Source organism: Coenobita brevimanus, chromosome 29 (assembly GCF_032717465.1).
Source record: "Coenobita brevimanus isolate Jiangsu-jjx chromosome 29, ASM3271746v2, whole genome shotgun sequence".
NCBI classification, from domain to species: Eukaryota; Metazoa; Arthropoda; class Malacostraca; order Decapoda; family Coenobitidae; genus Coenobita; species Coenobita brevimanus.
In genome coordinates this window covers 3,036,870-3,055,193 of record NC_136982.1, presented here as the reverse complement: position 1 = coordinate 3,055,193, position 18,324 = coordinate 3,036,870, and positions in this window count along the sequence as shown.

Below are 18,324 nucleotides of genomic sequence, written 5' to 3'. Positions count from 1 at the left end.
CCCACCATGAGAAGGTTAAGGGTAGCGGTATTAACACTCTCGGTCCCTATTCCTCATTTTCCACTAACACCATCGGGAGTTAGCTAGAATTCAACGCTAGATTTGTCCCTACTAAGAAAGGACTGAAACATGAATCTATATACAGTTGTTTATTTCTCCTGTGACTATGGAGTGAAAATAATACTACAGGTTCTATTCTTTCTACTATCTACTTGCGATTCTACCACTACCATTCTGCAATACTACTACCATTCTACCAGTCTGCACGCTGATGAACTTAACTGAGTGGAAATTAATACACCTACATCACTTACTCAGTCAACCTCTCTCGCCTCGCTCTCAATGCTATGTATGTATGCAAGCGTTCCTTCTGCTCCACTACACACACACACACACACACACACACACACAAAATAGATAGAGACAGATAGACAGAGAATACGGTATATATCTTTTATTGCATCTTACTCCCCCCCAAATGATGCCATTCTCTCTCTCTCTCTCTCTCTCTCTCTCTTCTTGAATGTGGTGTTTTTTTTTCTTTCTCCCAAACTCCGGAGATGAAAGAGGCTAACCAATTGGATTATCAGGATTGCCAAGTTGGTGAGAGAGAGAGAGAGAGAGAGAGAGAGAGAGAGAGAGAGAGAGAGAGAGATGGCTTTTGCTCTCGTGAGGATGAGAAGCTGGGGGTAACGAAAGGGTAAGGGCGAGGTACGGGAAAGGTAAGGGGGAAGAGAAGGTAAGGAGGGAATGGGGAGGCTAGAGGAAAGAGGAAGTGAGGGAGGAGAGGAAATTAATGGTAAGGGAGGAACTAAAGGAGGAAACTGGAGAAAAAGGGGAGAAGAGGGAGGTATGACAGTACACACACACACACACACACACACACACACACACACACACACACACACACACACACACACACACACACACACACACACAATGGCTACGAAGTGTGGGAAATGGGCCATACATCCATCAATCAATCAAAACTCACCTGAAGATTTCGGATCCATTCCTAAGAGGATATAAAAAAGTATCCTCCCCTGGCCTTTGGTTCCTTCTTTCTTGCATTAAAATAATATTGTATACATATAAAAGATACGATATAAGGCAGTATACTCTCCTGGCCGTTGGTTCCTTCTTCCTTGCACAAAAAAAATCGTATACATATATTCTAATCTAGATTCCAAACAGAGGCGCTTCCACAAAAAATTATTAACCTGACATATTATCTTCAAAAAGTATTATATTTTCCATCCCTACATTTTGAAAAGGAGATCAAAATTAATGTTGAAAAAAAAAATTCTCTTATATAACCTTCAATTTCTCTCAAATTCTGGCCACGTGAAGAGGATGGAGAGCGAGAGACTGACGAGGAGAGTGTATAAGAGTGAGGTGGAAGGGGGGGAGAGGGAGGGGGAGGCCGAGGATGGAGGAAAAAATGAAGGAAAAGAAGCAGAGAACGGCGACCACTGCGAAGATATTTTTTTTGTGGCCAGTGTGCATTACAGAGTAGAGTAATTGGCAAGACATCTACTACTACTACTATTACTACTACTACTACCACTACTACAACATCAACCTCATCCTTGACCTAGAGCCGTCACTTTCTTCCTCTAGGCCTAAGATCAAGGAGCAGAATCAATTAACAGGGAATCATATCAAGTCTCTCTCATCTTAGGAATATTAGCATCCCAGAGGAGAGTCAAGAGGAAAGAGGTGATAAATGAGGTGAACTGCTGTCCTTGGTTATATAACTTATTTACCAGTGACCGTAACACCCTTCCACCAGCTACTGCATCTGGCCATCATAAAGACCTGGGTTCGTATTTTCGTTAGTTGAGGAAGCTCCCTAACACCTTCTCCTAAGCGACTCATTTTGCTTATTACACCTTACTGTCCTCCTGTGCTATGTAAATCCTTCCAGTATCACCATACTCTGCATAAATAACGTACAAAGGAGTATTAACCAGTCATATCCAAAAATAAATCGCTAAGGAAGAGGAGTAAGGGAGCTTTTTTAACCGACGAGAATACGAGGCTTAATCTCACCTCCTTGTATTACCTACACCAGGTAACTTACACAAGGACATACATACATACACAGCTACATACATACATACATTCATACTTCTTCCTCTTCCTCCTCCTCCTCCTCATCATCATCGTCATCATCATCATCACCATCACTATCATTCATACATACATACTCATACAAACATACATACTGTACATACATAAATACATACATACATATACATGGCAGAATACTTTAATTATATAAATGAAAATCAAATTAGACACACACACACACACACACACACACACACACACACACACACACACACACACACACACACTGACACATCTCTAATTCTCTTTAATTCATACAAACTAATCAACACATCAAACAAGATTATTATTACTGTACGTCTGAGGAAAGGAAAGACACCCCCTCCATTCCTCTTCCTTCCCTCCTCTCCCTTATCTCTTCCTCTTCCTTCCCTCCCCTCCTTCTTCCTCCTCCCTCCCTCCTTCTCTCCCTTCCCTCTTCCTCTTCCTTCCCTCCTTCTGTCCCTTTCCTCTTCCTCTTCCTTCCCTCCTTCATTCCCTTCCCTCTTTCTTTTCTTCTCCTTCTCTCCCTTCCCTCTTCCTCTTCTCACCTTCCTTTTCCCTACTCTCTCTCTCATTCCCATCTCTCTCTTTCTTATTTTTCTTTTTTTCTCTCTCTCTTTTCCTCCTCTTCCTCCTTCCATTAGTTCTCTTGTTCATTCCTTTCCTCTTCCTCCTGCTCCTCCTCCTCTTCCTCCTCCTCATCATCATCATCATCACACTGCTGTTTCCTGTCTTCCTTATCCATTTTATATTCCTACTTCCTCCTCCTCATTTTCCCTTTCCTCACTTTTTCTCTCTCTTCATAGCACTTTTCTTCCTTCCTTCTCCCCTCCCCTCTCCTCCTCTCCCTTTTGCGCCTTCTCTTCCTCATCCTCCTTCCTCTTCCTTTTTTCTTTTCATTTCTTCTCTTCCTCCTCCTTTTCTCTCACTCTCCAATCCTCTCCTCCCTATCTCCTCATATACCCATTTCCTTACTGTTTCTCCGTTATTTTTTTCCTTTCTTCTCTCTCTCTCCTCTCTTCATTCTTACAGCCATCTTTTCTCAATTCTCTTCTCCCTAACTTTTCCTGTCTTTCTCCCCCTACTCCTCCTCCTCTTTTCCTTCTTATATTCTCCAGTGTCTATTTCTTTTCTTCACTTTCTTCCTCCTCCTCTACCTTCTTCTTTTTCTTCTTCCGTCTAATGTTCCCCTGTCCTCACTTCTTTTCTCTGTCTCCCTCCTCTTCCTCCTCCTCCTTCCTCTTCTTCCTCCTCCTCCTCCTCATCTCTCTGATCTCAAACTCCAGCCTCCACGTCACCCTCTCTGCCGCCGCCACCTACATTATAATATCATAAATATTTACCTCTATCTCTACACCTCCCTCGCACCCTCTCTCTCTCTCTCTCTCTCTCTCCTGTTTTATTTGCGTAGTCATGTAAACGCACACGTGTAGTCGCACAGCGGCAACTTATATGTACATACATGAAGAGAACGTATGTATATTTTTTCTTTCTCTCTTCTTTCTTCCTTAAACACACACACACACACACACACACACACACACACACACACACACACACACACACACTCATTCATCTTTTGCAGTCATGTACAAAGGCACAGACGTATGGCACTGAAAAAAAAAAAAACTACATGTACAGTACACAGACACAGGGCAAAGTCTCTCTCTCTCTCTCTCTCTCTCTCTCTCTCTCTCTCTCTCTCTCTCCCTTTTATCCATCTAATAATCATAATTTCTTGTCCCAGGCGAGTAATATGCCTGACGTCGTGGTTGGTTGCCCGTGATGGTGGTGATGATGGTAGTGGTGGTGGTGGTGTGATTGTGGTAGTAGTGGTGGTTGTATAGTAGAGGTGGTGCTAGCGGCTGTGATGGGTGTTGTGGTGGTGGTGATGATGATATGACTGTGGTAATTGTGGTGGTAGTATGGTTGTGGTGTAGAGATGAGATCAGCGTAGTTGTGATTATGTGGTGGTGGTGGTGGTGGTGGTGGTGGTGGTGGTGGTGGAAGGGAAACAAGATACAAGCTACACAATCTGAGGAATGAAACTTCGTAAAAATAACTTCACATGCCACCAACACTAACCCCAATATTTACTTAATCTTTGCTACGTACAGACTTATTTATTATTCTTAGGGGAGACTTATACAGGGATGAGAAACTAGCCTCCTTAACCCCTTCAGTACGACGACTTCCTTGGGGATATTCTTAAACTCTCCAGACGACTTTACTTAGCTTCTTCTTGTCATCTTTTCCCTTCCCTCTTTCCTTCCTCTTCTATCTCCACAATTACCACTACCATCGTCACCTCCTTTAACACCACTATCATCATAATTACCAACATTGTCACCACCTACTACCACCGTTATTTTCACAACTACCATTACAACTACCACACTCAGTCCCACCACTACCATCATCATCCTTACAAACTATCCCCACCATCCCCACCACTGCCACCACCACTACTACCACCGCTACCACAGTCGCACCCTCATCGCTACCACCTCTAACAACACTAGTCCATTTAGGGTGTTGGTAGTGACAACAGATGGGGTTGGTAGGATAGCCATTGGTGGACACAGCTGGAAATAGTTACTTTGTGTGTGTGTGTGTGTGTGTGTGTGTGTGTGTGTGTGTGTGTGTGTGTGTGAGAGAGAGAGAGAGAGAGAGAGAGAGAGAGAGAGAGAGAGAGGAGGCTTATTACTATTGCCTATCAACTGCACGTGTTCCAATGAGGCACAAAATATTTACTCTCCCACACCATCCCAAAATTTACAACACGCAACCATCAAATGTCCGTCCAGGTCCCCATATGGGTGAAGGGGGAGAAGTGGGGAAACAAACTATACCCACCAGTCTGACCAGCTGAGGGTTGGATTATGCTACCACTACACCAGCGTCTCTCTCTCTCTCTCACTTATATTCGGACAAATTTTCTCAGCTCATGGATTCTTTTTTTTTTTTCCCGAATTTTTGTAGGTTGCATAGAGCCTTCATTAACCCCTTCACTACGACAGGTCCTTCTTAAAGCTGAATAAAATCGTCTGGCGCAAACCTCACCACAATATAAAACAGGTCCTCGTGGTGAAGGAGTTAATTACAGCCTTAGCTTACCTGAAGGAGAGACTATAATTACAGGTGCAAAAGTTAACATGAAGGAGTTAATTATAGAGCTAGTTTACCTGAAGAAAAAAAAATTATCATCACAAGTAAGAAAGGTAACATCTATCTATCTATTGCCAGACGCCTTAATCCCATAAAGGGTGGCCACAAACAAATCACCTCCATGTCGCCCAGCCCCCGTCATTTCATTGCCCTGCTCCTAGCTTAAACACCCCTCTTTTATATACCTGTCCACTCCATCCCTCCATCTCATCCTTGGCCTCCCCCTCCCTCTCCCCCCCTCCACCTCACCTACATACACTCTCCTCGTCAGTCTCTCACTCTCTATCCCAACATGAAGGACTTAATTATCTAGTTAGTGTACCTGGAAGAGAGACGATTTTCTTTACAGGTACAGAAATTAACATACTCACAACAATAGCAAGATCAAAAACAAAGCATGGGACATTGTGAAGAGGGTAGGCATCTCCATAAGGACTGGGTGCTAAGGAGAGTTAAAAGAAATCACCTGAGGGCTGAGTGATTAAGGTAAAAAAAAATAATAACAAACACTAACGAATTGAAAGCTTTATACTACGAACACCTGTCTTAGCTGTATTTTTATTTATTTATGTCTTTATTTATTGGTTTATTTCTTCATCTTAAAGTCAGCTTCTTATCCAGGCATCTTGGTGAGTGAGATCGCAAATTTCTCGGGTTTTCTTACAAGCGACGTTACTTTGCATCTGATTCCTATTTATCTGTTCAAATACATCACAGTTATCATTACCAGTCTCATTAATCATCACCATCACCATCATCACCATCATCCCAGTTATTTATCGTTATCAGCCTCATTAATCATCATCATCATCATCATCATCAATCTCACCATGACCACCATCGCTCTTCATTATCACCTTCACCATCTTCATCATTATCGCCTTCAACACTATCACTATCTCCACCACTATCACCAACAACAATTTCATCACCAAGACTCACATCAACACCACCACTAACGAATTCATCATCACCACCACGCCTATTTCACCACCACCACCACCACATTCACCACAAACACAGTCACCTTCCACTCCCCCAAATGAGCTGACGGTCTTGGTAAATATAATGTCAGGTGAAGGAAAGTGTTTGACGATGATTGATGATGATGATGATGATGATGATGATGATGATGATAATAATAATAATAATAATAATAATAATAATAATAATAATAATAATACAGTCCGTGTGTGTGTGTGTGTGTGTGTGTGTTCTGGAGAATACTGAGAATGGCCATCCCTTCCACAACTACCATCCCAAAATTGACATCCCTACACAACTACCATTCCTACCACAACTAAAATTCTACCACAACTACCATCCCTACAGCAACTAAAATCCTACCACAACTACCACCGTACCACAACTACCATCCCTACCACAACTACCACCACACAACAACACATCGCAACCCTATCACCTTACACCTGTCAAGGGTCGCCAGCACACCTGTCTACACGTCACCTAAATTTACCTCTCTCACTTTAACGACCATTTATGAGAGAGAGAGAGAGAGAGAGAGAGAGAGAGAGAGAGAGAGAGAGAGAGAGAGAGAGAGAGAGAGAGAGAGGCGTAAATTTGACAGAATCGACCGTGAGTGTAAATCTAATAGGAAGCGGCCTCTCGGGAAGTTGACAGACGGACAGACAGACGAACAGACAGCCTTTGTGCTTCTGTCTATCGCCTTGAAGGTTAAAATCTCCAGGCTGTCTCTTCTAGCTGTCTTCTTCTGAGTGCTGTTTGTCTCTGTTTTGTGCACCTGTCTGAGATGTTTGTGTGTGTTTCTCGCTATGGATGTTAATTTACCCGTCGCTCTCTCTCTCTCTCCCTGTGTGTGTGTGTGTGTGTGTGTGTGTGTGTGTGTGTGTGTGTGTGTGTGTGTGTGTGTACATGCAGTTGGCAGTCCACTGTGCGTGTGTAAATGTGTGTGCAGAGATGGCCTTGTGTACATACAGTATGTGGCTTAGTTTATCTGATTGTGTGTGTGTGTGTGTGTGTGTGTGTGTGTGTGTGTGTGTGTGTGTGTGTGTGTGTGTGTGTGTGTGTGTGTGTGTGTGTGTGTGTTGCTGGGAATCAATTTTGGCGTGAAAGTGTATAATGTTGGGTATTATAAGGGGAGGCGGCTCGGGAGGAGGATTGGGAGGCCAGTAATTGGGAGAGAGATTGGGAGGGTGGTGATTGAGAGAGAGGTGATTGGGAGGAAGGTGATTGGGAGAGGTGACTGGGAGAGGGATTGAGGGAGAGGTGATTTTGGGAGAGATTGGGAGAGAGGTGATTGGGAGGTGACTGGGTGGAGGTGACCGGGACAGGTGACTGGGAGAGTGGTGATTGAGACTGGGAGAGGGCGGCGATTGAAAATGATTGGGTGACGGTTGTGACTGGTAGGGGGATTGGAAGAGTGACTGGGAGAGGGTGGTGACTAGGGGTGACTGAGAGAGACGGGTGACTGGGAGTGACTGGGTGAGTGATTGGAAGATGGTGCTTGGGAGAGGGCGGTGATTGGAAGTGATTGAGTGACGGTGATTGCGATAGTGATGACGAGAGAATGGTGATCTGAAGTGTGATTGAGAGAGGGCATTGATCAGGAGCGGCAGAGTGAGGGTGGTGACTGGGAGAGTGATCTGGAGAGAGTGGTGACTGGGAGTGTGATTGAGGGTGGTGATTAGGCGCGACTGGGAGATGATTGGTGACTGGAAATGATTGGGAGATGGTAGTGATTTGGAGAATGAAAAGAAAGTAACTGGAAGTGACTGGGAGAGGGAGGTAACTGGGAGAGGATGGTGAGTGAGAGAGGATGGTGATTGGGAGGGCGACTGGGTGAACGACTGGAACGAAAGTGACTGGAAGTGACAGGATGAAGGCAGTGATAAAGAATGATGGGGAGGCCAGTGATTGCAACAGTGAATCGAAGAGGCAGGTAAATGAATTGTGATTAAGTAGGATAGTCCAAACATTGCACCTCACTCGTCACTCTGCTGAAGAATCCTAGTGTGTTGCAAAGTCAGCATTACTCTACTCCTTTCACTCAAACTTGGCCCAGATTTTCGTCCTTTTGCGGCTTATTTCACGTAGCTCGGGCGCAGAAAAAGGCAATACTACGGCCCTTTCCATGGCACTTCTTCGTGACTAGGATCACATTTTGGTGCTGATCTAGTGTAGCAGCTCAGAATTCAAGAGAGATGGAAATTTTAGGCCTAGTTGGAGTAAAAACGATGCAGCCACGACCCATCATTAATACAGTATCAACACAAAATTCAACTCAATCCACTATCCACACACACACACACACACACACACACACACACACACACACACACACACACAATACTCCACATGCACCATACAATCACAACACAGACAAGGCTTCACTATAACATCAACAAAAGACCTCAGGGAGCGGCCGTTCACAGTGACCTGTTTCCTGCAGTTCACTAAATTCACAATCAAACGAATTTTTACTTACAACAACAACTACCACAACATCTACTACAACTACAACAACAACAGCAATAATCGTAACACACGTGACTAGGGCTGCAATGGGATTTAGTATTACATCTACGGTATATGTATTTGTTTCGGTATCATCAAAGCTTCGACAGATCAAAAAAAATAAAATAAATAAATAATAATAATAATAATAAAATGCGTGTACCAGCATCATCATCGCTATCATCATCGTCATCATCATCATCATCATTATCATCATCATCATCATCGCTATCATCATCATCATCATCACCATCACCACTACCACTATCGCTAACATCATCATCATTACCACCACCATCCACAGTGTCAATATTACCATCATTATCCCTATCAGTACACCCCACACTAACCCTCTCACGGTGGGGGAAGCTCTAGCACCCTATTTTAATCCAGGTAACGCTAGGTGATCATTACGCGAACAATGAGCCACAGGAAACTCAGGTGTAGTAAACGACGAGCACAGAATTTAAAAAAAAAAATTAAAACAAGCTGCTGGCCTTGGGTTCCTTCTTCCTTACATAAAAAAAAAAAAAACGCAAAATCATCACCTTTATGCTCAGCGAAAAATACATGAATAATAAATAACACGATAAATATAAAAAAAAAATGACGATAAACGAAATAAATTGAAATATGCAAAAAAGAATGACTTTTCTAGTACTGCATGGGTTATATTTCAATTAAGCTCTGGCAATATGTGATAAAAACTGAGCGATGGATTCATACTACATCGGTCAGGCTCGGGAAAAGATTGGTCCTGTGTGTGTGTGTGTGTGTGTGTGTGTGTGTGTGTGTGTGTGTGTGTGTGTGTGTGAGAGAGAGAGAGAGAGAGAGAGGGAGAGGGAGCGAGAGAGAGAGAGAGAGACAGAGACAGAGAGAGAATACACTAAAACTCAATCACCTTTTAAAATATTGCTCATAAATAAAGGCAAATCACAATTTCCATAAACGTGAGCATGAGAATAGATAGAAAGATAGACAGATAGTTAGATAGACAGACTGATAGATAGAAAGATAGACAGACAGATGGATAGATACAGCAGACAAATAGACAGGTAAACAGATAGATATATACTAAAGTGGCTGCACAGGTAACGAAGGTGAATACTGTGTTTGATACGGTAAATTAATTGGCATGAAGATATATTGGCAGGTAGACTGAAGGGAGGTAAGCAGAATCATAAACAAGGTAGGTATATATAAGTGGATCTGCATATATTAAAGTATCACACTCTAACTATGGAATGTCTTTATACTTTCTTCTAGCTATCTCAAGACAATTATTTTCTTCTAAGACATTTTTCGGACCGGAAGGGTTAAAAGTAGTCTTTGTCAAATCTTCAAGACAGGAGGCGCTTCTAAGTAGATCAAATTCATAGGAGAGAGCAATAATAAACTAGGTCATCGTTCTGCAGGTGAGATATTAATTAGTGAAAAAATAACACGAATAATTATAAAGCACACCTGATAGGACGTGCAAAAAAAAAAATGGTGGATAGACAAGGAATATTTTTTTAAGACAAATCATTTTAAAAGCAGGTATATATAAGAAAGTTTCCATATATATCAGGTACTCGTATATTAAAGTAGAGATTAGTGCTAGACAGATAAAACTGATTACAATATATGAGTACACTGATAAGTCAGTAAAAAGAAAAACATTGATTAGGCAAGCAGTGCACTAAATCTATATATTAGTTGGAACTGTCATATAAGCTCGTATATAGGGGCAAATTTGCATATGGACAGGTATATAAAAGAAAAAAAAATAGGTGGAAAGACATGAAAATAGAGAGAAATATTAAATGAGGAAGCAAAGAGATAAAAATGTGGGTGGACAAGATAAGCACTTCACCGTCTTTTAAAATCTTATTCTTTCTGTTCCAAGGCCACTTTATTCCGCTTAGTAATGGATTTTCGTTGCGGGGGAGTTGGAGTTAGGCTCCATTAATCCCTTCACTATGACGGCTAATCCCCAAGCTTACCATAATCGGCCGACGGTGGCGAGAAAAACACATAAAACAAGCGAACAGATTTAAGAAGCTTAGGAGGTAAACTAACCCAACTATACAGCATGAGACAAGGGATAGGGAGCCAAGGAGTGGGAGTGGGATGGAGTGGGCATTTGTGGAAGGTACTGGGAGACACAGCTTGGCATAGGGAGCACTGACCCCACCCCCCAACATCATCATCATCATCATCTTCATCACCCCAGCCCAATGCACACTTTTATATACAAGGTGAGTAGGATCTTGAGAAGGAGATAAGAACGTGGAGGGGAATGGAGGGCACGAGATAAAAAAAACAATGAAATTTCTTGTAATAATAATAATAATAATAATAAATGATAACAATAATATTAATAACAACAATAGGAATAACAACAACAACAATAATAATAATAATAATAATAATAATAATAATAATAAATTCAAGTTAAATGTATCCAAAAACAAGAAAAGCATTAGTAAGATATCATCCAAAAGATGAAAAAAAAAAAAAAACACGAAGGAACACTCAGCGAAAGAAACATCCGCGCCTTCCAATCCATCCAAACACCAGCGCCTTGCAATCCATCCACGGCCATAACCTTTGACCTAATCCTGCAAGTTTGACCTTCGACTGATTGTTCTCAGAATCGACTTACTTCCTTCTTTCCTAACCCTCAAGCTTTCCACCAAGTTCGGTCCAAATCGAATCAAAACTGCATGACTTAACCTTCTTCTGTGACCTTAAATTCTGACCACCTGACCTCACAATCGGGTCACTAAATTCTTGACCCACAGAGACCAAAGCAGAATATAATCTTTGAAAAAAATAAGTTCCCAGAAAACAAGTGTCAAGGATTCTTCATTTTTTTTTCCAATGCATTACTTCCTTGTACACTCTGCCAACTTCCGTTATGTAGCAGAAGTAGAAGCGAAGAAAACTTATCTATGCTCCGTTCACTTTACCTTGGCCTAATTTTGACATCCCTCCATCTTAAATGCTCGTCTGTAACAAGAGGTAAACACTAGAATATGATTGCTAGTCACGAAGAAGTGGTATGGAGAAGATGCAGAGTGATAGCATTGTTCTTTTCCACCTGTGAGCTACGTGACCACCCTTCTAGTATATAGATAGACATATAGATAGAAAGATAGATAGATAGATAGATAGACAGACAGATAGACATGGACAGACAGACAGACAGACACACACAGATGGATAAATAGATGGACAGAAGAATATATGATACTTCTAAATGGCGGTAAAATATAGCAAATTTCTCTTGTCTTTTGAGGATTATTGAACATTTTTTTTTTAATCTTATACGGCCTTATGCCACTCCCGTGCTGAATAAAATCTTCCGTCGGTAGCAAGAATATTATTGTCTTGATTTCTGGTGTCGGTAATTGAGCCGTAAGCCATTTGGAGGGGTTAGCGGCGACCAAGCCTCTGATTTAGCGAAGAGTTTTTCATCATCACCATCATCATATTTCCCACTTCCGACACCACCACCACCATCATCATCAGCAGCAGCAGCAACAGCATCACATTTCTCACTTCCGACACCACCATCACAGTCACCATCACCATCATCATGTTTCCCACCACCACCACCACCACCATCATCATCATCAGCATCATCATCATTATCATCATCATGTTTCCCACCACCACCATCACCATCATCATCATCATGTTTCCCACCACTAACATCACCATCATCATCATCATCATCATATTTCTCACCACCACCACCACCACCACCACCATCATCATCATCATCATCATCATCATACTTCTCACTACCACCACCACCACCATCATCATCATCACCATCACATTTCTCACCATCACCACCCACCACCACCACCACCACCATCACCATCATCAACATCATCATCATCATATTTCTCATCACCACCACCACCACCACCACCATCATCATCATCATGTTTCCCACCACCACCATCATCATCATCATGTTTCCCACCACCACCATCATCATCATTACCATCATCATCATCATCATATTTCTCACCACCATCACCACCACCATCATCATCATCAACATCATCACTCCCAATAACATTAATGAAAAAAACAAAAAAACAAAAAAAGGTGAAAACGAAGCTCCATCAGAAATACAGAAAAATACACCAGTGGAAAAAAAAAAATCAGAGTTGCCAAAAAATTATCACAAACGAGAAAATTAACGCAGCCAAAACCAACAAGGAAGTTCAATGGGAAGGAGGAAGTGGGCCCAATCTTTACCAATATCAAAAAGAAAGCAAAAAAAAAAACTGCCAAAATGCGTAATCAAAGGCTTCAGTTATGCCGCTTCTGATTGGCTGTGACGTCATGGAAGGGAAAAATGGGTAACTACGCTGATTGGTCAACATACAGACAGGTAGGCGTGGTACTATCCCGTGATTGGCTCTTGATTAGACGGTGTAACGCTGGAGTGATTGCTGTGTGTGTGTGTGTGTGTGTGTGTGTGTGTGTGTGTGTGTGTGTGTGTGTGTGTGTAAGGCATAACTCAAACAATTTTCATCGGATTTACACCAAAGTTGATGGAAGTGTTGAGGTTCACCCAAGGAAGATGTTACTTGATTTTAATTATAATATGTCGAAGGTTGATTCAAACAGGATTCGATTTGGGCCAAACTAGATGAAGGGGCTGAGGGTCAAGCAAGGATAAGGCGATTCGATTTTGAAAACAAAGGTCAAGGTCATGGGGCAAGGTCAACTACAACAATTTTCATCCAACTTTTAGCAAACTTGGTGAACGGACTGAGGGTCAGGGAAGGATGAAATAATGCAATTCTGAGAACACTCTATGGGCAAAATGACGTGACAATTTCCAAGGTTATTTACTGTGCCTGACTCTGAGCTTAGACTACTGTATACTCTGTTCACACTATCTTGCCCTAAAACTGCCATCCTCCCACTGTGATATTCTGGGTTATAACAAAAAATTACAACTACGATAAGAAAATGCGATACAGAAAGGATGCAGAGCCACAGTATTATCCTTCCCTGCTACTATGCTATGTGAGATTAGCTTCAAAACGGTGAAAAATTTGCCAAGTTAAAATGAATGACTTATAGATGGTGGGGGGGAAGTCCTTGATGCAGTGGTTAGCGTATTCAGCCCGCAACTGTAAGAACCCAGGTTTGATTTTCAGGCCGGTCTGATGTCGCTCTCAGTCCGTGCCCCCCCCCCCTCCCCATGTCCCTGCTCACCTGCCAACCTAACTACCGAACGACCAATCTGCTTACCTACCTCTACCTGTCTACCCACCTACTTACCGAACTACCAACTGACCACACCCACCTTCTAAATTATCCATCTACCTACCTACCTATTTACCAACCTAACTAGCTGCCGACCGAACCAACTAGCCAAGCTACCTACCTACTTACCTACCTACCTACCTACCTACTGACACCTCCTGACCGACCGACCGACCTATCGTACCTATTTGTTAACCTATCCATCCACCTACCTACTTACCTACTAACCTATTTACCCATTTACCCTCCTACCAATTTTCTGACCATTACCTACCAACTAACCTACCTACCTACCTACTAACTTACTTACCCATTTACCGTCTTACACATTTTCTGGCCATTACCTACCAACTAACCTACCTACCTACGTGCTGACGCATCTACCGACCGTACCTACTTACCAACCTGTCCACTCCCCTACCTCTACTAACATTTGACTTAAAAAATAAATAGGTCTTTGGGAATTCCTTTGAAGTGCTCTCACCCCTACTCTCATCACCCTCCCCCTCCTCACTCACCACCAAGACTCATCACTCTACCTCACCACTCACCATAGGATTTCTCACTCCCTACCTCATCACTTTCACCATTCAATTTACACTCATCCATCAATACTCACCATTCATCCCGCCTTCTCAATGTCAAATTCATCACCTTCACCACTCACTGACCACTCCTCATCATTCTCTACCAGGACTCATCACTTCCATCACATTCACTATATTCATTCATCAATCCTGACCACTCACTCTATTATTCATTAATTACTCTCAACTCATCACAACCTCCCATTCTTAAATTCAACACTCACTCATCATTTCTCACCTTCCAATCCATTACTTAACACTCATCACGCCTTCACTCACATTCATCACTTTCACCACTCACCACTCCACACCAATCGACTTCACCCTCATATATCATGTTAAATTTAATTCACCTTATATGTGTCACTATTAATATCACCCTTCAAAAATCTTCACCATCATTAATACGGTACATTTCTTTCCAACAGACTCTGGATACTCCTCACATTTGCTCTCTCTCTCTCTCTCTCTCTCTCTCTCTCTCAACGCTGGACTGTTACAAGAGAATAACACGAGAACACTGGGCTAGTCAAGAAGAAGTGCTATGGGAATGAAGTAGAACCGTAGTGCCGTAGTCTTTTCTGCCAGAGCTATGTGAAACATGCAGCAAAAGGACGAAATTCTGGGCCAAGTTGGAGTGAAAAGACTATAGTACTGCAACTCATATCACCCAATGAGCATAAAAAGATAGCATTATAAAAGAATGAATACGAAGATAAGAGGGGTGAAGGGAGGATAAGGAAAGATGGAGTATATGGATGTTCGTAATGCAAAGTGTGTCTGTCCTTCAATACATCCACAGTAGTGGTGATGGTGATAGTAATGGTGGTAGTAGTGGTGATAGTGGCAGTGATGGTCGAGGTAGTGGTGATAGTGAGTGGTGATGGTGGTGATGACAGTCGGAGTGGAGATACTGGTAGCAGTGGTGGTGGTAGTGGTGACAGTGGGAGTGATGACAGTGGTAGTGATGGTGGTGGTGGTGATAGTCGAAGTGTTAATACTGGTTGTGGTGATGGACGCCCCCACCTACCACTATATTCCATCCAAATACTATAATACCAACTGGAATAATATGTCAACAAATTTTTACTGATCCATAGAGCGCCATTTGAATAATATACGCGGTGGGGGGAGCATCTCTGGGAAGCGGCCCTGTCCTTCTGTCTCTCACTAACAATTTTCGGAAACAATGTGCTTCACTCCCGTCAACCTGAACGACTTAAGCGAGGCCACACCACAACATATCACACACCATATCATACCACACCAAAACACCCGCCCACACCACACCACATCACACAACATATCACACCACACAAAAACACCCTCCCACACCACACTACACCACACAAAAACACCCTCCCACACCACACCACACCACACAAAAACACCCTCCCACACCACACTACACCACACAAAAACACCCTCCCACACCACAGCACACAAATAGCATTAACCGAAGGGTCCTGAAGCTCCCGCATCTAGTTCTCCACCTTCGTACTTGTTCAGTCTAAATTCGGGGGTGAAAACATGCACACACGCACAGGCACACACACGCACACATACTATACATTCACATAAATACACACACCCATACATACATAAAAATACACATACACAAATAAACAAACCTTAACACAAACTCGCACACACATAAAGAATCGCACTCGCAACAATTCACCATCTGACACAACTTACACACACACACACACACACACACACACACACACACACACACACACACACACACACACACACACACACACACACATCAGTAAAGAAACACATGAACACACTCTCGAATGCTTAAAAATACATACACACTCGTAAAGCCACTACACCATTTGGCATTCCACACACACACACACACACACACACACACACACACACACACACACACACACACACACACACACACACATCAGTAAACAAACACATACACACACTCTCGCATGCTTAAAAATACATACACACTCGTAAAGCCACTACACCATTTGGCATTCCACACACACACACACACACACACACACACACACACACACACACACACACACACACACACACACAGACCAAAGAAAACCACACACACATCAGTTCGGTATAATTCGCTAATGCACAAAACAGCAACTTTTCCCCCATGTCTCTCTGTCTGTCTGTCTGTCTGTCTGTCTCTCTCTCTCTCTCTCTCTCTCAGCAAGCCAGCGTACAGAGAAACAGCTATAAAACAAGGCACAGTTGGCATCGAAGTAAAGACACCCCTTCCTTTATTCCTTCTTCCTTTATTTTTCAGACAGTCGACAATCCGTAAAGGCCTCAAACTTTATTAATCTTTCTAGCTTGGAATTTACTATTTTATATTTATTAGGAACATTATTGGACTGAGATAGTTGTGGTGGTAGTAGTAGTAGTGGTGGTGGTGGTGGTGGTGGTAGTGATGGTGATGTTGGTGGTGGTGGTAGCAGTAGCAGTAGTAGTAGTAGTAGTAGTAGTAGTAGTAGTGACATTAGCAACCCCAAGCACATCTCAAACTTGAACCCAGTGGACTGCAGGCTGAAGCTGTCTCCGCCATCTTCCTTTCGGGGGATGGGGAAGGACTTGAGGGACGTTTGTATAATCAGGCAGTTGACCCGCCTAATTTTATCCGTGACATCATTTGTCTGTGCAATTACCTTATATTAGTTGGAGGAAAATTGGGCTTGTGAAATGAAGCCAGGATTCCGGGAGCTTGAATGATGTGTGAATGAATGTGTGGCCCATTTCACTAGGGATGGTGTTGATAATTTACCTCTTTAAGTATTCTCTATTCCTATTACTATAGCCTACCTCACCCCCACTACAGGTGGGAAAATGAATGATGATGATGATGATGATGATGATGATAATGATGATGATGATGATGTTGATGATGATGATGTTGATGATGATGATGATGATGATGATGATGATGATGATGTTGATGATGAAAATGATGACTGATGGATGATGAAAATGATGACGATGATGATGATGAAAATGATGATGATGATGATGATGATAAAGATGATGATGACGATGATGATGATGATAAAGATGATGATGACGACGATGACGATAATGACGACGATGATAATGATGATGATGATGATGACGATGCCTATGATTTAACTATCTGCACTACCGCGGATCCATCTAAGCTGTGGCAGGAATATATTGTGTGAATTTTGGGCATATGAACCACGCCACATCAGTTTTCAATGATTTTCCAGAGTAACATCACACAGGGCAGTGAAAATGGCGGGGGACAGGGCGACATGGAGGTGATTTGTTTGTGGCCACCCCTTACGGGATTAAGGCGTCTGGCAGTAGATAAATAGATAGACTACACACACAGGTCATTAAATACGCCTAAATCCTTCCATGAGACCAAATTGATACATCCATGGAAAGTAAAATAAGACAGTTCAGTATTTTGTGCATAAGTGGTGATATGTAAGGGTGTGTGACGCTGTTTTGATGTACATAGAGAAGGATGTGCCTCATGAAACAGACGGCCAAACTACAAGGAACAGACAGCCTACTCAATATGGAACAGAGAGCCAAATCTATAGGGAACAGACAGCCTACTCTACAAGGAACAGACAGCCTACTCTATGCCGACAGCTAGACACATTAGGATGATTTTAAAAGCCTCTATGGA